The sequence below is a fragment of the Branchiostoma lanceolatum genome, chromosome 1 (assembly GCF_035083965.1).
Source record: "Branchiostoma lanceolatum isolate klBraLanc5 chromosome 1, klBraLanc5.hap2, whole genome shotgun sequence".
NCBI lineage: Eukaryota > Metazoa > Chordata > Leptocardii > Amphioxiformes > Branchiostomatidae > Branchiostoma > Branchiostoma lanceolatum.
Window position 1 is genome coordinate 8,855,878 of NC_089722.1, and position 24,684 is coordinate 8,880,561.

Here is a 24,684-nt window from a genome sequence, read left to right on the forward strand (position 1 = left end):
TCCATCCAAGGAATGTCCAGCCATGATGATGATAAATGACTTTAGCCCTCCCCAGTGGGCCCAGGTGCGTGGGTCAGTACTGGCTCTGATTGATCACCGTGGTCCAAATAAATCAAGGAGATTACCGACTTTGGTGGCGGTGACCTTGCTTTTGACCTTTTATTGTAAATGATTTCAAAGTTTGCCATCAGGGCACAGTGCAGCCCTTTTTATTCATCATAGGAATACAAAAGCTATGCTATTGGAATGACCTTGCAGTTGACCTCCAAATGTATTGAGCCTTGTTTAAAGTTAAGCCATTTGCCCTTGATCCCGGCATTTACATAGGTTCTAATCTTTAAAACATGTATAGAACTTTGTGATCATTTATATCACCGTGCCCAACGTCATTAAGTTATTCTGTATTCTGGGAAACTTTGATGATCTTTCATTTTTTTCAATGCCCCTGTCATTGAAGGACAGTCATGATAACCATGCAAGTCACACTCAAAATGCCCGGTATCCATATGGATAGCAAAAGAACTGCATATTCAGATCACATATTGCATGAGGAGAAATGGAAGTTTTTGGGTCTTTCATTACTTTATATAGAAGCGCCGTTTAGTATGCAGGGAGGGCTCCTCCTGCTGTTTTAACCTGACAGCATGCAGGCCCACTGGGAACAACTGGGTTGCAGTGAAGCATGTGATGAGAATATTCTCTGTGGACCCAGTTGGACTGCAGGGTTGAGATGTGGAGTGTGAAGTTATGTGAGGCACAGTCTGTGGTCAATAGCTGGGAGTGGCTGGGTTTTAATTTTGGACTCAGATATTGGGGATGGTGATTATTCATTGAGAGAGATGTTCAACTGACTGGAAATGAGAATTTGGAGCACTTAGTACATTCATGTGAATCCTAAACTAAAATAGTAATTCTTTACATGGTTCACCCTTGTAATTTTTGGAGGGAGCCATGAAAATGCATATTTGTACATGTCTGATCACGTGTTAAGCAATGTGTAATTTTGGTGAAATTCTAAAGTTGACTCAGTTCAGGCAAACATTTAGATATAATTATGGTCTCCGTGATATGTTGATAGACCTTCAAGATGAGAATGGGACTATGTAAAGGTAGTGATATGTTGATAGCGTAATTTGCAGATTAGGATTATAATATCATGTCATACACTTTTGGTGATGTCAAACTCATACATACATTCATGATTTTTAACCTTATCTGCTTTGTTTGGTTATTAAAGATAGCAAATTCATAAATATATCTGTCTTGAAAGCTAAATTTTTTATGACAATTTGTAACTCTTTGTTTCTGTGAAATTGCATGTGCTGTCTTGTGCTGGCCCTGTGCTGTTACCTGCTGTCCAATGCTGATGTTTGGTGGATGCTGTTCCATTCTGTGATACTCGTGTGAAATTGGAACCACTAAAGGTAAGTGTTATGCTAAGTGCTCTAGAAATACAGCTTTATTTCTAAGTCAATCACTTAATTAAGCAGCAAAAATTTTAAAATTTACACATCTATAGGTATGTATGAACACGTATTTACTCAATGGTATTTTTGTTAAAAGATTTGCTCCATAATTTGTAAGCCTCCCTGCAGTGATGTTTAGATATTGAATATCCAGATCATCTCTTGTTCAGGTGATATTATATGTGACATTGCTGCAGGAATTTCGACAGCACTCCTTTTATAAATGGAGGACTCCTGGGTTTTCTGGTGGATCAGTGTTTTATGACATTCTATTGATTTCCACATGCTGTGCAGATCTATTTTCTTCAACAGGTTTCTCCCCACAGAATTCTGAGGCAATTTAGAGAGGATGGCTTCCTTAGAATTAGATGGATATCTTTTATGTTTTAAGCTGCTATTGTTCTTCATGTTAGTCTTCTGTATTATCCACTATAAAAGACTATTGTTATTATTTTCCAGAGGGGAACAATTCCTTTATTGATATACTTACAGTTTCCTAGATGGATGGTAACCAGATACCCTGACTCATTTCAATTTGTAAACCTCAGATTATCATTTTCTTCAGAATGTAGATGCCCATGTATTTCAGACCTCCACAAATTTGTTATAAAACACCCTTCACCAGCCTCCTGCATGATGGTTACAGTAAAATGTATGAGTGATACCTGGATGAACTTCACTCTGTAGTGGTCTTCCTCTCCACATATCCTGATTGAATACTCCCGTACCTTCATAAGCTGAAGAACAGCTGATGCTTGTGATATCACCATCCCAGAGGCAGGGTAATAATTTCTAGTTTTGTTATCAAACAGACATGATTTATATAGTAAAGTGGATTATACTGCAAGGTAGTTATATCCAGAAAGTTCCTGATATAACTTCAACCTTCTGGGACTTAGGAAACTCCTTACAGCTATGTACTTGTTACTTCTTTAAGAACATGTTGACAGCTTCCTTGTAATCTTGAAGATGAAGTATTCTTGCTTGTGCCTGTAGGCTTATGACTTCCTTATCACATGAAACCATATGAAACAGTTTGTAAAGTGAGCTTTTTGGTTGAGCGGGCTTTTTCCTTGGGCTTTGAAGACACCACCAATCCAGACGTGTCTCTTTGATCAGCGTCTCAGTTTTTCAATAAGTGTTATCAGAGCTCTCTCTCTAGTGGTTTCCTGGTGCAGCACAGTATGAAGGGTTATTTATTGAAATTCTGTCTGCTTGGTTTATCACATGGCAGTGAAATATGGCACCGTTGTACCAGGGAGCTCCAGGGAATTCCTTAGCGTCAGAGACCATTAAACACAGTTGGAACTTGGAACTACACTGAGTGCATGAAAATTGAACTTCAAGAAAGGAGTTTGGAAAAGTATACAATTTATAGTACATGTAACATTACTGTTGATCAAATCTTGGGTTTATTTGAGTTAATGTTTAACCTAAGCTGACCCTATTACAAGACTTATATGAACATGTAGATCAAATTCAACTTAATTTCTCAATTCATATGTCACAGATGTTTATTAGATAAGTGAAATTGACAATTGATAGTTAACCTTTAATTGTCTCTTGAGTACAAAACTTAAATACTGAACCAAAAGGGACAAACCAAAAGGATCTCCAATGACAAAATCATTTCACTTGAAAGATTTTAATTGAAATACAGAATGATTTTGAGATGAGCATATGCAAACCTCTGCACATAAAAGAACCCAACACACTTATTGAAAAGAATAGGGGTAACCCGATGTGCTTGGTCAAAAAAACACAAGCCGTAGTGAAGCCACATTGCACTTCTAGCTAACAAAAAAGCATCATGCTTCGTCCTCAGTTTTACCGCTTTACCTTTACCCTTTTTTTAACATGTGATTTTAGAGCTGAACTACATTTGCTGGCATGAATATTCATGAGGTTGGTTTGATTGACAGGTCTCCTGTCCCCAACAGGGCACAACAACATCTCTCCATTATCCCCAGTTGTCCTGACTAAGCAAACATGGACGGGATAGTTCAGAATCATGTTTCCTCTGGTGGTTGTCATCATGGAATGCCTCACAGTCTTTACAGCATAGGGATTAGGAAGAAGAGGCTGGTATTACAGATATTTCTGCTGAGGAATGTGATGAAATATTATAGTTGTAACCATTATAATATTTTTATATGAAGAATAGTATCCATGTTCTAACAGTTATTAAGGATCCACCCCTTTTCAACTTAGCTAGAGTGTCATAATTCTGTAAGAAGAGCAACAACTGTCACAGTTATTATGATGAGTGGAGTGAGCATGAACAAAATTTAAATTGTTAACGTAAAATAATTTAGCTTGAAACGAAAGAACTTTTCTTACATACAAGCTACAATTTCATACACACACACACACACACACACACACACACACACACACACACTCACACACACACACACACACACTCACACACACAAAAGACACATCTGTTAACTATGGCAATGAGTGCATGTAACGTTCTTAGTACAATTGACACGTTATATGTGGGGAGATAAAGTTTGTCTATATTTCCATTGATGCATGTTGACAGCAGTAAGATCCATTCCATCCTGAGACAAATTTGTTCATATGGTTCCTTTCAAACATGGCACCACAGCAGACTCCTCATTCCTAAATTGCTTTCAGCCTTATAGACCCAGATGGTGGCTTTTGGCTTCCCTCCAAGTCATCCCCCACTTCATAAAAGGAGATCTGTTTGCTCCTGGTTATAGATTTTTACCCCTGTCCAATCGTTATGTTGTTCGACTGTAAAGTTCCCATCATTTGAAGGGAAGTCATTCAAACTACTATTCACCCGTCCCTGTCTGTTGTCATCCGTGACGTTCTGTTTTGGTATGCATACCACTGCCTTCTAAACTTGACTTTGTACCAGACACTGGAGCTAGGACAGATTCCTGACACACCACGGGAAACTCGCTCCTTTCCAGCGGAATACCTGCGTCTAAATGTATGTATATCTGTGACTGTGTTTGCTTTTTAATTCATTGGGGATGTGGCCATTGCTGAGAAGAATCTAACTAGCTGCCCTGGCATGCCCCTCTATTAAGATTCCTTTCAAATTGTAGGGATTCCTAGCTCAGAGCCTGTGGCCTGGAATCGTATTCTTGTCACCAGGAAGACAGGCAATTCCATGGTGTAGTCATGTCTGTGAAAAAGAATCTTAGTGATTGTATTGGTATGGGAAGTGAGGATTTTTTTACTCCAAGTTTTCTGGGAGCACCTGGTGATTTTGTGATCTCTCATTCTCACCAGGTATGTGTTATTTATAATGTATATAATTGCTGCATTTTCTTAAATCAGCACCAACCCTTTTTGATTTGAAAAGCTCCACCAGACAGATATTCAACTACAAACGTTTAGTTGATTTTTAAATGTCATCATCATATTGATGGCCATCGTAGTCAGCAGGGTGTCTGATGGGTCGCCATTGGTATGTAGCCCTTCTACTTTTCTCAATTTGCATGAACTGCTGTCCATGTGTAGGCTGTTAACTCTCTCTGTGCCAGCACAGGATAATCATAAAGCTAGTTAACCTTGACATTAGGCAACTTGAAAAAACATAATTTGTCAAAGTCATATGGCTGGAGAATTGTTGACAATGTTCGTTCCTCTGTCCGACTCTGAGCCTTGGGTGTCAGGAGTTTTACCCTAGTTTGGTGCCAAGTGTATCTGATAGTACCGGTAATCAGGCAGGACTTTTAAGACAAATATTTCCCTTGGCCAGGGTGACCAGGGCACCATGTCAAGGGTAATGACATGTCAAGGAGGCACAATTCACCCCCTCCTTGATCAGAATCACAGCCAATAGTCAAGTTGTTTCTTGGGTAGCCATATTTTCCAATCACTTCAAAACGCCGTGCCAGTCAACTTCAAACTGTTTATTTCCATCCTTTCCAATTTCCGGTTTGCTCAAATACCTTTAAGTTACCATTCATCACATTTAAATCTAAGTCAGATTGGACATTGCTCATTGTATAGTCTCGTATTTGAATGCCAAGATTAAATGAGTTTTGAGCACTGTCCGTAGAAAAATCACCAACAGCAAAAGACTTCAAAACACACATCAGTGTTTCAAAGCTAACCCCCTCAACTTAACTGAAAAGCTGGTATGAGACTCTTATTTTGAAACCCAGTCTGTATATTTTGACTTACTTAACAGTTAGGAGGTTTGACCTACAGATTTTGGGCAGAGGATTAGATCCTTTCCTCTTTTGATATCCTGGTAGAAGCCTATTTTGAGCAAAAATCACTGCCACGAAACTTTTAAAAGAAAATCGAGAACTACCAGTACTCTCAGGGAGCTTCTGTCAAGTATTTGTAGCTACACAAAGCTCATTCTGATCCTTGCTGGCCAATTTTCTGTAAGACTTAATGTGATTACACCTATGCTTAATGCTGTAGTTTAGGGAGCAGAACATGCAAGTGACTCTGCTGCCATAGCATTATAACCCTGTCCAATGGAATGTTCCGCAGAGCATAATTTGTTCCCTATCTCCTTCTATTTACCATAGCAGTTTATCATCCATGGAAGGTTTTCTCATTTTATTGGACAAAGGACACTTGATAAGGAGAAATGAATGTCACCGTCTGTTGGAAATATTGACTGGACTGTCACTACCTGTGGTCCCAACATGGCAGACTTCGAGGCGCATATGTTAGAGAAGATTGACTAGTCCTGAATAAAATCTATATCAGGCTCTAGGGGAATTTAGAAATTATCCCCATCTCCTGTATGGTTGAGGATTCACAGAGAATGTGCTAGCCAGCAATTTTCTTTAGGAAAATATGTTATGTTTTTGGAGTAAAATATATCTGTTGGGGTCATTGTCCTCAGTTTCTGACTGTTTACCGCTTCCCATGGATATAGGGGACCATATTATTGCTCACCAATGTCTGACAGATAAAAGGAAAAATTTTTTTCCCTTCGGGAGGAAATGGTACAGTTCTGAAGATGTTTTCACAGTCAGTTAAAGACATTAGGAAAAGAGAAAATATATAGAGAGCGTATGGTTTGTATCAACTATACATTCCTGAACTTGCAACTGTTTTGACAAGAGGAGAAGGTTTTCTGTGGATGTTAACTGGATGTTTGGTTAACAAGCTCATGTAGTGCAAGCTCAAATGTTTCTATTAGCTGTTTTTCCACAAGAGAATAGGACCTCAGGTTATGTATTCCGAATTCATCAGCGAAATTATATTGAAAATCATATAGCCCAAAGGAATGACTTGGAAATAGTAAATTTTAGTGGGCAGTCTTATTTCGTAGCATTATAAGCCCTGTTGCCCTGGGAAGCCAACGGCTATTGATAACAAATCATAAAAATTGGTCAATTTCTAAAGCTGGACCAACTCCAAAATTTCATAGAACCATACCAAGTGGAAAGTTTAGATCAGACCACATAAATCCAAGTTGTCTTGAATCACCAGGATGCAAAACACACTGAATATAAGCAGGGAAGCAGCATTTGACAGATAGCTATATTACCCCCTTGACAGTGATTTGGCATGATGATCTTCTGCAACCTGCCCGATGTTGTCCGTAAATGCCAAAGGGGTCAAAGGAGACATCTGTCTTGTCCCCTTTGACCCAACCGACCCAGTTATTCGCCCATCCTTGCCACAAAAATTTCTTCAGGGCCTGATTAAAAAACATTGTTTGTGGGGTTGGATATTTTCAAAAGTTCATGGTGGCAACACATGCATATGCATATAACATAACATATGCATGTACGTATAAAATTTAAGTTGATAGGGATTTTTTTCGTCATTTCGGATGGTGACGTAAAGCCGGCGGCCCCATGTATGAGGGAGCTTTGGGCATAAGCCTGAGGCATCAAACCTCTGCACGTAAAATAACCCAACACACTTACTGAGAAGAGTAAGGGTGACCAGGTATGATTGGCCAAAACGCGAGCCATGGCGGGCGAGGCTGCATTGCACTACCACTAGCTACTTGAAAAAGCATCATGCTTCACCTCAAATGAGGATGACTGCTTTACTTTACCTAGGGTGTTTGAATCAGCTTAAAAACATTTTTTAAGAGCCATGGGTGGTTGTATTTTCTAGCTAACAGGGCTGTCCTTTTCAGCTTAAGAGAGATTACGATATTGAATTCACATTAACAGTGATGTTGTGTAGACTGATGATCCATCAGGTTGTACAGCCATGGGAGAACCACCTGCTGGTTTTGGATCAGCTCTCAACATCCATTATAAAGTAATAGGAAACTGTCACGCCTCTGCCTCAGGTGGGCAGAACTTAATATAGTGCTGGGAGATTAATGTTGGGAGGGGGACATGGGTGAGGCTATGGTGGAATGGTTTTTAGGGCTGCTTCTGTCCAGAAGACAAACTACAGGAGCAGAGTGTCAATGACAAAATGTACCTCATAATGGGTTGGGTTGGGTGGGTTCTCTGATTGTTTTACAAGTCGACAAAGTTGTGTAACAAGAGTCTGAAATATGAGTGGAATACTTGGGAATAGCACCAAAGATATCTTAAAGTTTAATTTTTTTCTGCTTCAACCATATTCACTGGTATGATCAATTTAAGTTCTTCAGTTCATAGCTTATATGTATGGCATTGTGTATTTAATCTAAGTATGTACTGTGATGGAAAGATCAGTGATGTTTCAAAGTTTATATCCTAGCAGAACATTTATAGGGATTCACTTCTTCTTTGAATCTGCATCAAATATTAGCAATGTCATGTATTCTAATGTTTATACGGACCAGCTTTGAAAAATAAGCAGTTTTATTCAGCTAGGGCTCTTCAAAGCCCGGCTGTTATAAGATGTGTAGAAATGGCTTTGGGCTCTGACCCTGTTTCAAGTACCCATTATGCTGCTGTAATGCCTGTGTGCCTAAGGCAGGGGAAGTTCATTTCCGTCTTGGAATTGCTCTCAAAGGGCTCATTGGATTTTCTAAAGTGTATCCCATGTAGTCTTTACCCTGTCTTCCTGTTATGGCCATCTCAGCCATGGCTCATTGGATTAGGTCTGATGTTAGTACTAACCAATGACTTGAACCTCCTTGCACTAACACAGCACTACCATACTTGTTTGTAAAGTAACATGTCTACATATTTTAATGTACTGGTAAATCTTAATTCTGTCGAGCATCGTTCTATGTGAAAGTTCAAAATCACCATCAGTCATCAAGACATTAAATGTACTGAAAGCTGATTTTCTGAAGGCAAGTTTTGAGGAAGAGAAAAAAATGAAAATGTTTCCTAACTGGATGGGATCAATGATATGACAAATTGCCTGTATTTGATCGTACAATTTCTTGACATTGACTGCTCTTTATATGTAGACAAATTGATTTTGTGCAGAGACAAATCTGCCTCACCCTAAATCTCCCTTTGAGAATGGTTTTGAAATGGTGCAACCTGCCTCCATAGTCTCCGTACCTCAGACATTCATGTGTACTATACTTTATCCACTGGTGCCAACCGTGCCATAGTGATGTCTATACAGTAACTTATAGACCTTGAAACACCCAGAAAGGGGCTTTGAATCGGCACTTCCACACTGAACATTTCTCATGCACTTTTATGTAAGTTTGCCCAGCAAAGGTTGCCTGTAAGAGTAGATGTAGCTGTATCTTTGCTACTTTGATCAAAACTAATAGCTTGCAATACATTCTGCCTGAAAAACTATTCATCTGAAAAGCAATAAAGGCGCCGGTCGAGCATTGTCGTATCTCCTGGGCCCTGGAAGATACCGTCGTGATTACCAGGTGTGTCTGCCGCTGATTGTCAAGACTTGGTGCGAGAAGGATGACTATTGATCCCACAGCAGCTACAGCAGCGTTCACCCATGTGCATAGTAATGGTCTCATTATTCTGCACGGGACCACCTCGGGAGCACGGTAGGCCTCGCCAGAAGATCAAGTCATCGGTTCCGCACCTCCCCACCATCCCTCCCAATGTGGAATCAACGTGTTGGACGTGTTTGCTGCCTGGACTTTGCAGGACAAAAGTTAAATTGTGGATGTGCTGGACTGTACAGTGAGGGTTGAGAGCCTTTCTGCAGCCGTCAGAATTTGACTGCTGGGCCTGAATTGCACGTCTCTATCTCTGGTAAGATGGTTGAAAGCCAGCAGCAACCAGTTGTAGCATTTGGTCACGTGGTTGGAAATGTCAGAGGCTGATGTCACGCCCTCTTGTACCACAGAGCTTCCCTTTCTACCAGTGGTGTGCAGCAGAATCCAACAGGTGAGTTAGTAGGATCCTCATCAGTTTTGTTAAGGCATTAGTAATTACTTAACTGTTTCATTATTTTGTGAAGTACAACTGGAGCAGTTTCCAATCACCATTGCAATCAAGCTGGTGGGGCATGCATTCAACCTTAACAAGCTTGGGGCTGTATTTTGCAAAGAAATCATCCATTTGGTCTTGGTGCATGGACATTAATGTATTGCAGTAGAACCTCTGAACCTGTGCTGTTGTCAAACTGGAGAGAATTTTTGATAACTGGCACCACTATCAGATGTGAAATTGCTTCTCAATCATTGAAGACTTCAAGGAGGCAGGATCTGAGAGAGGATCAACATTTTGCACTCGATACGAACATCTGAGATTCCAGTTTGGCATTCTCATCTCTCAGCTCTGTCAGATGCTATCATCAGAACCGGGAGATGAGACAACGATGACCCACTGATGAAGACCAATTAACAGTAGGAGCTATCAGTAGTCAGATGGGATTTGCACACGGAGGTATTGTGGCCATTGACTGATGGGTATCATTACTGGCTGTAACTAATGATCAAGCAAAGCCTCCCGCCACTGCAATTGGAGCAGAGCTTTTTGGTTGCACAAGATTCGTATGTAGCAGTTTCGGATTCAACATACACAGAAATCTCTGTTGCGGTTATCTAGTCAGCTGAGATAAACAAAAGAAATTTTTAAACTTAAAGTTGTGTGGAAGCAGGAAATTTGTGTTGTGATGGCAGGAGCTATGAGAAGTCAAACCTCTTAAGTTTTAACTCACTATTATGGTACTTGGTATAATAGAGCCTTTGAGCAGTGCAGGCATTAAGAGGTAATTGCAGGATTGCGGAAACTGACAAGAAACTCATGGCAGGTATTTGCCACTTTCACTAAGTTTGTCAGTATTGTGGGGAAATATCAGTGCTTTGGAAAACAATTCATTGTCATTGCCATTGAAATCTTGGCCCAACGTCCTCATATTTTACTTAGCTGTGTATAGAAAGCCTTTGCCTATTCTCTCCGCTCCCTTGCCTCTGTTAACATCAAATGAGAACAGGCACAAAGTATGCAACCACTGTTGCCTCTTGATTTCCAAGCCCCATCATATCACTTGTCACCCAGACCACTTATGCAGTGAAACGTCCTCTTCCCTGTCTTCCTTGGTGCTCCTCAAACAACAGCTGATGGATTACTGCATGCATTGAATCAGAAGAGCATTCCAAGCATAGCATACAAATTTGTTGGTTAAGTCTGTCAGCACCCCTGTGTACTTTGATGGTGATGGAGGAGGGGAAACTTGCAGCGTGAGCAGAGCTAATAGGCCCTTGGGTTGTCCCTGGCTGCAACAGTCCATTTCTCTGGTCAGCAGACTGTTCAGAAGTAAGACGATGGTTGAACAAAATTCTACTGTGTGGGTTGAGGTAATTCCTCACGTAGTGTCATAAGATACAGATCAGAAAATCAGAATCATGTGCAGGTCTTGTATACAAATGTAGTATGTATATGTTAAGACATGCCTGCAATACTGAGGAATAAGTTGATGTGCTTTTGCAATGTTTTTCTTGTACCTGACTGGATAGTCTAGATTTAGAACCCTTGGTTCAGTCAAAGCCGAGGATATTTCTCACAGAAACTTGGGACAAATTATTTCAAATGAATATTCCTAAGCTTCCATTTTCTACCTGTCCAAAATTAACATGGAGATAAGTAATTCTTCATGTTTTTTTTCTTTCTGACATAATTTGTAGTCAGTCCCAGCTGCACCACTGACTTTGTGTATGAAGACAAATTAGGGGGATCTTATCTGCACTTTTCAAAAACTATAATCATAAATAACAGACAGTTTAACCAAGGACTCTTACCCATTCCCTTTAGTCACAGCATCAAAAACAATCCTCCGCCCTCTAAACCTTAACTGCCACATTTTTGACTTCTTGATTTCAACCAACTTATAAAGATGAATTGGCCTAATAGGAGGAGGTTCTTTGATCCCCATGCATGATGCATGCTAACCGAAGCATGAATTTACAGAGGGAATAGTTTATATGCTTCATGCACTTTTCAATTTTGAAGGTCGGCCACATAAAGCTTCCCATAGCAGCGTGCCCTAGCTAATAAAGCGCAGGTCCCCAACCTTTCCTGTAAATCAGTTGTACTGATCTCTTTCCATCTAATTTGCCATTACCGGTTTATTCTTTGGCTAAGATGGTATCTTAAGTACCGACCACAGGCAAAGGTTTTATCTCTACCAGGTTAAGTCAAATCATATGCTACAGGGATGAAATTTGTCATGGTGAAGGTAAAAGAAATTGACAGAGATGGCAAGAAGCAGTTATGAAGAGAAAGTGCAGTGGACAAGAGGGACTTGAAGGCAATCCTATCTGCTTGAAATCATTTCTGGTGGGGGACTTACACTTGTGGAATAAACCTGTAGTTCAAGTGCCAAGGAATGTGGTCAATTTGATTCACAACTTGAATGTTTCTTTGCACCTCCTGGGGAAAGTACACTTTCCACATAATTTCTGTCCACAAAGGTTCATATATATGTTAGCAAGATGTTAGAGGAAGATTGCAGTTATTGGAGGTGAAGTTTTCTTTTCCTTGGAGAAATCTGGTAATAATGGTATCTAGATTGAAGTGGCATTTTCCCTAGTACTTGAAGTCTTCTGGCTTATTTTCAACTCTCAACATGAATTCCTGGGAACACTGCCCATCTGTCCAAGTCTTCCAATCAGCTGCCAGTTTTCCATGGTGCTGATTTACCATCCAGGCTAACTGGTTGAAGGTTTGATCTACGACAGTAATTCAATCTTGTCTGCACGGCTCATAGACAGTGATTCTTCACTACAATTGGAAGATAAGCAGGTAGGTAATGACAAAATTGGTCAGCTTGTTCTGTAGACACTACTGCTGGATTGGTGTTTGCATGGTAATTTGGATGTCCTGGATCTGATAAAGGCATACGCTAGGCATTAAATCTGCTGAAAAATAGTATTTTCCAAAGCAGTATTCTGGAAAGTGTTGTGAATATCTTCTATTTTTTGCTCATGCTTGATGATGGACCCCTACCAGTAGGTATCAGAAAGAACCAAAGCCATCAAGAGTTATCAGGTATTATGAAAGACTAATAAGCAATTGTGGAATGATACAATCTTAATTTTTGAGACTAGAGGTATGCCAATATACCTCTGCCATCGATCTCTTATAATGACACCAATCTGTTCTGATAATCATTCTGATCATCATACAGCTGGAAAACAGTTGACCACACATCTCATCCAGGTCTGTAGTTCACCAGCCATTGACTTGTTAACACTGATGATGCAACCAACACGGAGATATGCGATTGACAAGTGCAAAATGTACTCTAAGTAAAACCCCCTGCATACATGTACCAACAGGCAAATCATATTTACAATCTGTGGCCTTCATGGAATTATTTTGTAAACGTGAGCAAATGTGGGAGGAAAAAACCTAGAGTCAAAATTGCCCAAGAAGATCACTCGGGACTGATAAAATCTGGTCTATGTAAACATAAGTCGACAGGTGGTCACTTAAGACAGGATTCTTAATGCTAGTGTCAATGGGGAAAATGATCTAAGGGCCCAACCACCAGAAAGTGGTCACATTGGCCAGGTGAAGAGGTGGTCACTTGTATAGTAGATTTTGTTTAGATTCAAGGGAACCATTTTGCACAATTTTGTTTAGAAATTGTGTTTAGATTCAAGGCAACCACCTACAGATTGCTTGTATGTTATGTTTGAGAAATCTGCTGGGAAATGCATCATCTATCATACAAATCTTCCTTTGTAAAACATTTCAACACCAACAATTCATTTCCTGTGCCCAATTTACAACAAATGAGCATAGAAACATACTGAAGGTTGGATAATTATGGTGGTTTCTTCAATATTGTATTCAGAACCAGTGTTGAACAGTTCATGCACAGCATGGACAAGAGTATCTCATAAGCTAGAGGTATGCGTAGGCATGTGTTTGTAGGTATGCAGAGGGCGTTCAGCATGAGTGACACAAAAATCAATGGCAAGCGTAACATGATCGCCTGCTGCCATGAATACTAATTTCCCCATAAAATACTTCCTCCGATGTCAGATAATCCCCAGCAGGCCTCAATGGTATTTCACAGTGGCTGGGTCAACGCTAGATCGTGAAAAGTAATGACGCAGACACAGCCTCGAATTCTATTACTTCCCATGACACTGTGGTCCTCTTTCTGATATATTCATTAATCTTGACTTTTATATCCCTCGTATTACTCCATAGACTGTATTTAATGCAATCTTGCCTTCAGCACTTGTAGAGCAACTTCTGATGAAAAGCGTAAAGTCAAATCTACTGTAATACAATCACAGTGGAATCCTACAGGCAATGAATTGTATTAGCTGTGACCATTGTTAAGTCTTTTTGATGGTTGAATTATGGACGAATGACCCAGAAACCTTTAGCCAATGAATTAGATTTAACACCGAAATTATGAATTATTGATTTTAGGCAAGGTCTTAATCCTCAGAAATTTTTCTAAGGTCATGATGATCCAAATAATTCAAAGGAACAGATTCAAAGTAGGATCAAACAGCAAACAGAACTGAAACCCCTTCTTCTCCCATTTTTGCAGCGACCTGCAAAGTTCTTGTACGCCACACAGGTCATGATGATGATGTAAGATCCCTATTCAAGATCATTGAACTATTACATTTTTTTCCTATTTACTCGCATTCAGCTGAAATTACTGATACTAGCTCTGTAGGCTTGGGATTCATATATATTATGTAGGTCAAATCCGAGTCATTTGAAAGATAACAGCATGTAAAGAAGCAACATTTAGATAAGTGTAAAGTTGTCGTCTTGCATTGCATGTTTCCTGGAACAGCCCCAACAAGCTATTTCCTGTTCCAATCAGCTCCTGGATTACTGCTGTGAGACTTGCGGTGCAGTCTGCGGGTGAGAAGTAACCCTATTAGCTCCTCTACCTACTTAGCCTATAACTTCCCTGCACTACTCCCAACACTGATCCTCCAGAAGCTGTCCACGAATTAGAAGTACCCCACTGGTGCAAAGTAATCATTTCTGTGGCCATGCAACTAATACCTGCTGTTAGAAATAAGCACAAGAAAATTACTTTCAATTGTCACAGCCTATAAGTTGTAGACCTACTTACTAGATGGAACTGGGGTGTTGTCACGATATTCTAACTTCTTTTGAACAAAGTTTTCCAACTTGTTGTGAGTTTCTACGTTACCGTGGAAAATGCAGGACCACATACGATGTGGCATAATGTGCACTGAATATGACAGCCAGTTATACCTTAGGTCAGAATAGTCTTAACCCCGAGGCCTTCTGAGAATGATTTTGTGGTTGACCAGATAATGTGCACCATTATATTTACATGGTTCAAATGTCAGGCCCTGGATATCATTGTAAGGGCACATTTCTGGGTCGATGTGGAAGCACTAATGGTCTTCGTGCCTTTGGGGCCAGTTTCAAATCTTTGCAGCTTCCCTCAAAAGAAGTAGTTGTATTTAATTTGCTAATGAATGTATTAGGGCAAAGGTAGCGTGGGTTCTTACACTTAGGGCATTTGTACAAAGTCTTTACTTTTATACCTATCACAAACTATTTAAGACCATTTTGTTTTAGTTCATCATACACATCAAGGGTAGAGGGACATCATAACATAGTCCCTATTTCTTCAGGTAGAGAAGTATCTTCCTTATGTTTAGATCAATATCAATGAAATTTGTGTGAAACTAAAGTGTTTGTTGTGACTAAAATATGAAGTGCCCCTATAGTCAGTCAGATCTAGTAATGCATCAGCGACATTTTCACAGCAGGTTGGCTAATTGGGGTTCTGACATTTACATGTCCTACATACATACAGAATTAGCAGGGTTTGACATTTCCTGTAGTCTGGGAGGGCAAGTAGGAAACCTGTAGGACTGCAATTAATGGTGGGAGGTGGTTGCCTCAACCGTGCTGAAAATTCAATTTGCGGTACCGGCACCACAGTTGTGGCTGGTTGAGTTTTGGACTTGATATGTCCTTGGTACTGAAGGTTGGCTGTTAGGGTAGTTTTTCTTTCCAATGGAAACAACATCAAAGAAGAGTAACAATTTAAGCTGCTTCTATTCTTTGGATTGAAAAATGTCCACAGAAGCTGCAAGTCCTGATCATAATGATGATAAGACTAAGCATATTTAGTCAGAAGTTTGAAGAAGTTAGAGGGAACCCTGATCCTGGTATCCGTCAAGCTCAGAGAAGAAATATCATAGCTTGCCCGACATCTCCTTGTCATTAGAGTGTGCCTGTGCTGAGATGATAAGAGAATGAAGAAAAGGTTGTCAAGGTCCATATCTAAGACATGTCCTCAACAGGATCCAAAACGGTAATACCTCCAAGTAATGAAAGCTTGTCTATAGAGGAAGAGAAGATTAAGGTGCCTGTCTTGGGTAGTATCGGATTCAGTTCCAGACGAGTTTTGTATTTGGTTGACACTGGTTGTATAATCCTGTCTCAGTCAGACGGAATGTTTACGATTTGACATTTTTCTACCTTATCATTGTGACAGGAAATGGGATTTCTTAGGATTTGTAGGATGCTTTGTGTAAGAGTTTCCTGAGTTTGGACGTGATATAAGAAGGTTTGAGACAACATGAGAAATAAGAGACAGTAATCTCAAGCTTATATTAAGTAGACTGTAACCATTCAAACACATAAAGAATAACCCTGCCACTTTTTAAAATGAACTGTGCAACTTACAGACTGTTTTTGGCAAAAATTCAAAGACTTAAGTCGTGTGTTAATGAAAACTTCCCCGTTTCTATTAATCATGCAGTACATATGATCTTTGGCACAATGCACCAACTACAAAAGTATGCAGCTTTGACAGTTATATTTCATCTTGCCACACATAAGCCGTCAGTATCTATTTACAAGCTTTCTTTAATTAAACCGATTGAATGAAAAAGTCCCCACTGTATCATAAGTCATTGAAGGTTTGAATAAGATTTTGAGGTATTGAATATCAATCAGAAACAGATGGCTGTTAGCTTTAAACTCTTACCATATGAATACACTTTTATGGGTGAACTATAACAGCAGGTGATATATTCTTAAGGAATAAACATTCATAAATTCAGACATGATTAAGTCCTTACCATGCTCGATATGCTTGTTGGGCAAAATTGATAAGTTAATCACTTTATTCTCATAACCATGAATGACTCACCAGTTCTTCTATCCAACCAAAAGTACTTTTGTAGACTCCCAGATATTGTGTATTGTTTGATATAAGAGGAAATCACTATGGTAGTCTCGGAGGAAATTCTGTAATACTTGGAGGAAAATATCCAATGACTTATTATGACTGTTCAAAGTGAATCGTGCTTTCCAAGGTTGGACTTGAAAGGTTTGCTGATTGAAAACAAAGTACCAACTTGAATGTGTACATTTCGGAATATCTAGATGGAGAGATGGGAAGTTGTGGGCAGTAGACATTACCTAGACCCCATTAATCACAGTCCTAAACATATCCTGCATCTTGAAAGCTTTTCGGCATTCAAAGCTGCTTCTTGCCCATCACACGAGTGATGCTGTACGTCACTTCTTCTTCACCTGCTGGGCTGAGTCCAGACAGCGAGTCTGAAGACAATTTCCCCCGAGGTCCAGTCTGCATTGATTGGGATATTTCCTGTGGGATGTTTTCCTCGGTGCAGCATAACATGTCTTAAGGGCTTGTAAAGCATGCTACTGTAATGTTCACAGTCTAGTGGAGGACTTTACTGCTATCTCTGCATGAATATGGTGGTTTGGAATTACTGGCATTCTGCGACTGATAGAGGAAAAGCAAGACAGATTACTTCCCCTTTAATTGAACCCATGCATCGAACTGATGCAGCATGATACTCCAGTAGAAGTATTTTCTAGACTTTACAATTAATCAATTACTTGTGATAAGATTTGAGTATTAATTTTTTTTCTGCTACCAAATTTGCCTTTAAGCATTCAACAGCAACATTTGATCGATGGACGAGTTCAAAAAAATGTGTACAAGTGACAGGGTGACTTCTAGTATCTTGTAGATGTGATAATATCATCACAGTGCCGTGGTATGAGTTTAGTTTGATCTTTGAAATTCAGTGTTTGGACCGAAGCTGTAAATGTGGAATGCAAGCATCATCCCTGAATCCTAAAGGTACAGTCCAGAGTGTCTATTTACCCTGTTAATGCATGTTGATGGCAGATACTCACGTCAGCATGTAAAAGCTTGGGATTTAAACATCCTCCCCGAAGTGGTAGGAAATGGTTTGATATCCCAGCTTTGTCAGGTGCTGCATTACTGCTGGACAAGAGAAATACCTCTCATTTCCTCTACATTTCCCCCTACATTGCTTTCCAATTAAGATGGTATGATACAGAAGCACCCATGTTACAGAAGAGGAGTCCCAATTTCCCCCTGGTGCCTGTCTGTCTGAGATTCACCCTGACCTCTGTGGTACCATTGGATACTCCGCCATAGAATTGGGGCTTTACCGGTAATTGGTTTCATCAAAGATCATCAGATTCAAGTCCGGCAGGCGAAAGTGAAGCTACTTTTCATGGAGATTTGGGGATTCCTCAAGGCCAATCTTTTCTGTGTTCATACACATGATACATTGATTGAGTAGCCTCTCTTGTTGTTGATTCATAGAGTAATAGTTTCTGTAAGAAGATATGCAGCAGCCATGTTGGACTCAAGATGTAGCAACAGTTATGACACCTGTGTGGAATAGAGGTTCCTGCAACATTCCTGTAATGTTGCCTGCAACATTCCTGTAATGTTGAACAGTATAACGTGATGCACAAGTATATCAATCTGATTTGTGTCCAGACCAACATCCAGCCATCTGTCTTGTAAAAAATGGGACACATAAAACCCACTGAGAAGAAAATAACAGCCTGACCAGTACTAGTTGGGTATTTCATCAGAAAATCACTGTACACTTGGATTACAACTAGATAAGAATTTGCAATCAAGAAGTCTATACATGCACATCAATAGTGGTGTGAAACATGTTCAAAGCTTCCTGGGTTGTTGCAGGTTGGGATAGCTGAGTGCTATTAGCAGCAGTCTGTGGTAGAGTTAATAATGTGACCCTCAGGCAAACCTAAACCTCTGACCACATCACACTTCAGAGCCATTTAAATGTGTGCCCAAGGAGTCAGTGTGAATTTAATGGACTGATAGATCTGATATGGAGTTACCATTTGGGAGGTATCATTAGGTGGGGTGAGAGAGTAGCTAGCATGAGAGCTACATGTATACGTAAGTTGTCTTTAAAGAGTTACAGGCCAATTGAGTGTTCTTTTTCCTCACAAATCTATAACATTACTGATATTAGTAGATTAAAAGCAACAACAGGTATGGTATTACAGTTAAAACCTAAGGCAAGGCAATAAGAAAAGAATATGTGTAAATGTATCACACATATGCAAAAGGTAGCTGAAATTTTCCAGCTAAAAGAATGACCAAACACATGTTTCTGTATTTCGTTGGCCTAATAGAAGCTGTGAAGGTAACCTTTCGAGCTTTAGGCCAAGATAAAGTTACTTTTAACACTCTGATATGTAATATTATTCCATGTCTGATTCTTGCCTGCTGTACAATACTGCATCAGATAACTTTAATGGGATTTTCTGGGCTCTTACTGTAGAGGTGTCACATGCAGGTTGTAATGCCAAGTGCTGTGAGATAGCTATTTGGGAGAGAAAATGGAGCTTCCAGCATGAAATGGGATTGTAACTTTCCACTGCAATATCAGATTAGCTGTCGTAAAAAGTCAAAGTTGTCTCTGAGTCAAAATTCCTTCCAGGAAGGGAGATTAAGGCCACATAAATTTTAGGTTTTGCTTAATGGATTGGTTTCACTGCTTTTAAGTAAAAAAAACACAGATAGTATAGTACTGTATTTCAGAATTACATGTAAGTACATGTATTTTATCTGGATGCTTGTGAATAGGTCTAGAGAGGACAGTGAAATTTTCTTTTAAGGTTTTCTTTCATCTGTAAAGGAAGTAAGTTTCATCTGTTTCCTTAAAAAAATAGTATTGATTAAGATCAACATATCAGTTTTGCACGCAGCAATTCAAACATTTGAGCAAAGAACATGTAACAATTTAGCACCCTCAAGTAGAAAAGCACCTATATAAACATTATTTCAGAGCCTCAAGATATGTGTATAACATTTAGCCTGGGATAATGGTCCCATATACAGTCAAACCTGTCTATAGCGGTCACTCAAGGGACTGGCCAAAACTGGCCGCTAAGGACAGGTGGCCGTTATGGAGAAAATGTCTATTAATTGACCACGAGTGACACATGTTTTCAGTACCCACTGAGATACATTTATTCACCGTACAGTACACATGTAAACAGGTAAGGCACATTTTAGAAGTTCGATTGTTGTTCTTTTACTCCTAGTTAGTTAAGAACAAAATACATGTTGCTCAGTTGTCACTTACTGTTCGTTTTCGACCGTTTTCAAACATAAAATCGTGGCGACAATTTTCCTTAGTCTCTTGTTGTGTTGGTTCGGTTCCCACGTGGCTTGTGTTGATCAGCATCTACCATTATGCTAATAGGGTACTCAGAAGAAGGTCGCTCTTTTGAGGGCTTTTTGTCTTTTCAGAAAATTGCAACAGCCCAAATTTTCAATCATAGTAATATTATCCACATTCATTTTGAAGCTTTTGATTTAGTAATTATCCTCAGTGATACTTTGCAGCAAAATAAATTTAGTATATATTCCTCCGTAACAGTGGTGTCTTCCGTCGACCTTTATGCTGCTACCTATCCAGTTTGTATCAGCGCAATTTTTGAAAATTGCGCGAAACACATTTTGAGCACAATTTGAATGAATTCCCGGTGAAAACGGAAATTGGGCCGGCATTCAAACATTTCGCGAACTTACCGCATCAGGTACATGTGTGGGTTGTATTTTCCAAAAAGCTGCCGTTATATTTGTCCAATCGAAATGCACAGAAATTGTCAATTTTACCACGATGTACAACCGCAAGCCATGTGAAGAAAATTATACTTGACTTCGCGTCAAACTATGGATTTTCTAACAAAGATAAAACATTCTGGTTTTCTTTATTATGATCCTATCCAGTTGAGTCCACATAAATTTGATAACTGCGTGTAAAAATGAAGATTTTTAACCCGGCGTGCGGTGGCGATGCGGCTTCAACCGGCGCGCCGTGACCGTTATTGGCAGTGTTACTGTACCCGCGGGACCGAAAATCGTCTGGCCGCGACCGCGTTGGACAGGTGACCGCTATAGCCTAATTCTTAATGCTTATGTCAATGGGAAAAATCCAAGGGACCGACAAAAAGTGACCACTATGGGCAGGTGGCCGCTATGCAAAGGTGACCGCTAATACAGGTTTGACTGTATCCACACCTCTGTAATATTCCCATTGTGGCATTGCCCCAAACCACTGACTTCCATAATTATGCAGCTTGTACATATCAACCCTCAGTGCAGAACTGGTGTCTCATGCCATATAGTGGTTTGCTGGTGATGGAATACAGATAAAGATTCCCACAGATTTCTCCCAGCCAACTTCTGATTTCTGATTTGCATTGGTAAATATGTTTGGAGGAAAGAGATATGGTAGCCCCTTCCCCCCCCCCCCCCCACACACCAACAATTTTTGGGGGGCAATGACAACCACTCTCATATTCTATAATTTGAATAACAACGTCACTAAACATTGTGTAAACGATTGTTGACGTGAATTATATCATAAATGTGGCAAGAGTGATTTTACTAATGTAGCGGGTGTCACCATGCCTGTAGGGCTAGCTGATGATAGACTACACTTCTAGACCCCACATCTAGAACACATTCCTGCCAGATTGCAGTCAGAAATGTGCCAGGAAACAGGTTAATGTGAAACAGAAGCTGGTGTTTGGGTTCTGCCTGGTGGCTGTGATGTTTTAGGCTCAGTACTGGCTGACCCCAGGGGAAAGTGCACAGCTAAATATGCCTGGCCTGTCATATCTGCCAAGGGGTTTCATGATAGATCAGTTCCCTCAGCAGGAGACACCCATATATAGGACCAGTCTGTCTGCAGTTTCACAGCTATGGAGATGATGGCATACTTTTCTGGCCATTGCTGACTCTGAGCAGGGAAAATAGGTTTGTTTTAAACAACAAATTATCCCTTGTTTTTCTGGAATTTTGGATAGTGTAGGTCTGTAGGACATATGCTAGTCTAAGAGTTTGTATGTACATGATTTATTTCATTTCTCAATTTTTGCATGTAACGGGGGGTGCCCAAATATCGGACGTTTTTTTACACGCTGGAACTCACGGCGCTCCATTGCTGGTTGCCAGAGAATGGTCATGTTTTAATGAATGAATTTTGAACACATTCATCTAAAGACCATACTTGGACAAAAAATGTATTCATACTGTTCATGGGCCCTTCATGCTCCGCGTTACATGCGGAAGACGCTGTGAGACATTTTCACGAATGTACCTTCTGATTTAGTGCTACGACAGATAGTGTGCCTAACTTCCTACGCTTTGGTAATTTTGCTCTCTTCGGAAGTTAGTGATGAAGTCAGGGAAATGTAAATTAGGCTTGAAGTCTGCTATATTCTAGCTTTCTTTTGACCGGAAAATTTTGACTGTGTGCACTTCTCACGTCATGTGAGAAGGGCTATATCTAGCGCATCCCAGTTCATGTTTCCACGGGAAATAGGCTACTACGCGGCCCGACGTACGTATTGAATACGGCCCGACTTACGAAATCATTACGAATAAACGACACCGCTGACATCAACAATACTCCGTCTACTTATTGGGAAATATCTTCGCCATCTCTGTATTCAGTTTCCTTTTCATAGACGGTACCAATCACATGTTAGAGCGTAACAAAACTGTGCGTTGAATCGTTTCGCCACCATCGCGACCCCAAAAAATGGCGGGAAAACAACGTCGTCAGACGACAGCAATGTTTACGTTGTTTTTCTTTGGTCGGTTTTCTTCTCAACAAACACTTAAAGACCCAAATTTTTAGTGTTTTATGAAGTTATTTTTCTTATGTGTATGATAGCTGTGTGACTTATGTATCTGCTTGGCACAGGTCGTATATTTAGGTGCCGGGCCGTCTAGCTACGCAGTGACCCTCTACTTAGCGCTACCAGCATTATTGTCAAAATACTACTTTTCGACAAAACAAGAAATGAATATGTACACATATGTTTTGAATGTAAATGACAATCATGTGCATGAACTTGGGTTATTTACCTTCCTTATCAGCTTAGTTATTGGACACAAACATGGCGTACTTATGCAAAATAAGATCAGTAAAAAATCCGTGCGATGTTAGGGCGCGTCGATGTTCGGGCGCCCCCCGTTACAAGTGTATTAAAGAAGGTTTCACAATGTATGTACTGTACTTCTAATGTTCCACTGGTCCTTGACAACATTGTTATACAATAAGCTTGCCTCATACATTTGGTACCTGACTAGCTTTTCCTCTGTTCAGTTTTCTCTAGCTGTTACCAATTGTATGATATTTGATATAATTTCCTTAATTTGTGTGGTCAACTATTAAATCTACTACTTCACTTGTCACACCATTGTAGATCAATGGTTGGGAGCAAAATGTTTTAAAAAATTCCTCGCTAAAAGTAAAGTTATTGGCTGTAACCTCTGAGAGAAAAACTGATAAACACAAGGAGGAATGTAATAACGGAACAGAAAGCTGCTGAACATGGTCACATGGGGATGGACTATCTTATCAGGAGAACTGTTGTGGAGACTAACCTACCTAGGATTTGGGATGTTGTTGTGTCTCACATTTCCAGCTTTGAGAAACATCATCTTTGATACAATTAATCTGTTGAAAGTAGGGAATCATTTTTTGGGAAGCAAATTACTACCTTGTATTATTACCCTTATTATCCTGAATGTAATTGTACACCAGGATTAGGGATATTCCATGTTAGAACCTAAGGATAAGATTTAAAAAGGAATAGGTCAAGGGCACCTCATACAAGGGAAGATGGTGTATGGTGACCGACAGCTTTGACATTAGGAGGGTTAACCGTTAAGGTCTGATTCATGAGTTTTTTCGCCCCATAGGATTACATGTTATAATACGTGTTTTACATGGGCGCGTTCGTAATGAAGATATAGAAAATGTGCCAATGTTTTTCATTCCATGTTGAGAACAGTTACCCTAGATTAAGTAAAAAAATTGACAACATTTTCACTACACACAATCTCTTTTGATAGCAATTACAATCTGCACTAATGGCTACACCCCCAAAAAGCCACTTTCCAGCTGTAAGCGCCGGACCAATTCACACACACTGCCCGGGCTGTGTACTTCCGACATCGCGCGCGGCTGCCGAACTTTGCCTGCTAATTTCTTCAGTTACAAACAAACTGTCATCAGTTTGACGCTTAATATCACCTGGGCTAGCTAAAAGGGAATTTCCCACAGATATAGACACACGTTCATGCAGCCGTTCAATTTTTGGGCCACGGATTCTTTTAGGGTACCCACTCGGAGTAATACAGAAATGAGACCTTAATTGGGATAGATGAGGGAGGGGAGCAAGAAATATATATTCCTCGCTGTCTCTCTGAAGATTCTAAATAGGATGGCCCTGGTGTATTTTAGTATCCTCTTTTAGTACCCAGACTGAACAGTGTTTGTAAGCCAGTGAATGATATGTGTCATTTGAAGTACATGTACTGAAGTCACCGAATCCTGATACTTTTAAAATACTGCTTGTCTTTGTTTTGAGTTGGGTTGCTTTATGTCTACTATAAAAGAGATGACTGCAAAGTTACGATATAAAGAAACGTTTATGATTTTTGTAGCACAGAGCTCTGTAATATCACAAAGTTTCACAGAAACGCATCTCTACCCAAAGGTATCTGAATAGTGACATATGTCATACGAGTTTCA

General features: G+C 39.9%; 1 protein-coding gene across 1 annotated transcript in view; it reads left to right on the forward strand.

Moving 5' to 3' along the window:
- LOC136441213 (protein eva-1 homolog C-like) overlaps positions 1 to 24,684 on the forward strand; it is a 100,762-nt gene that overhangs the window by 61,080 nt on the left and 14,998 nt on the right. The gene's annotated exons all lie outside the window — the stretch shown is intronic.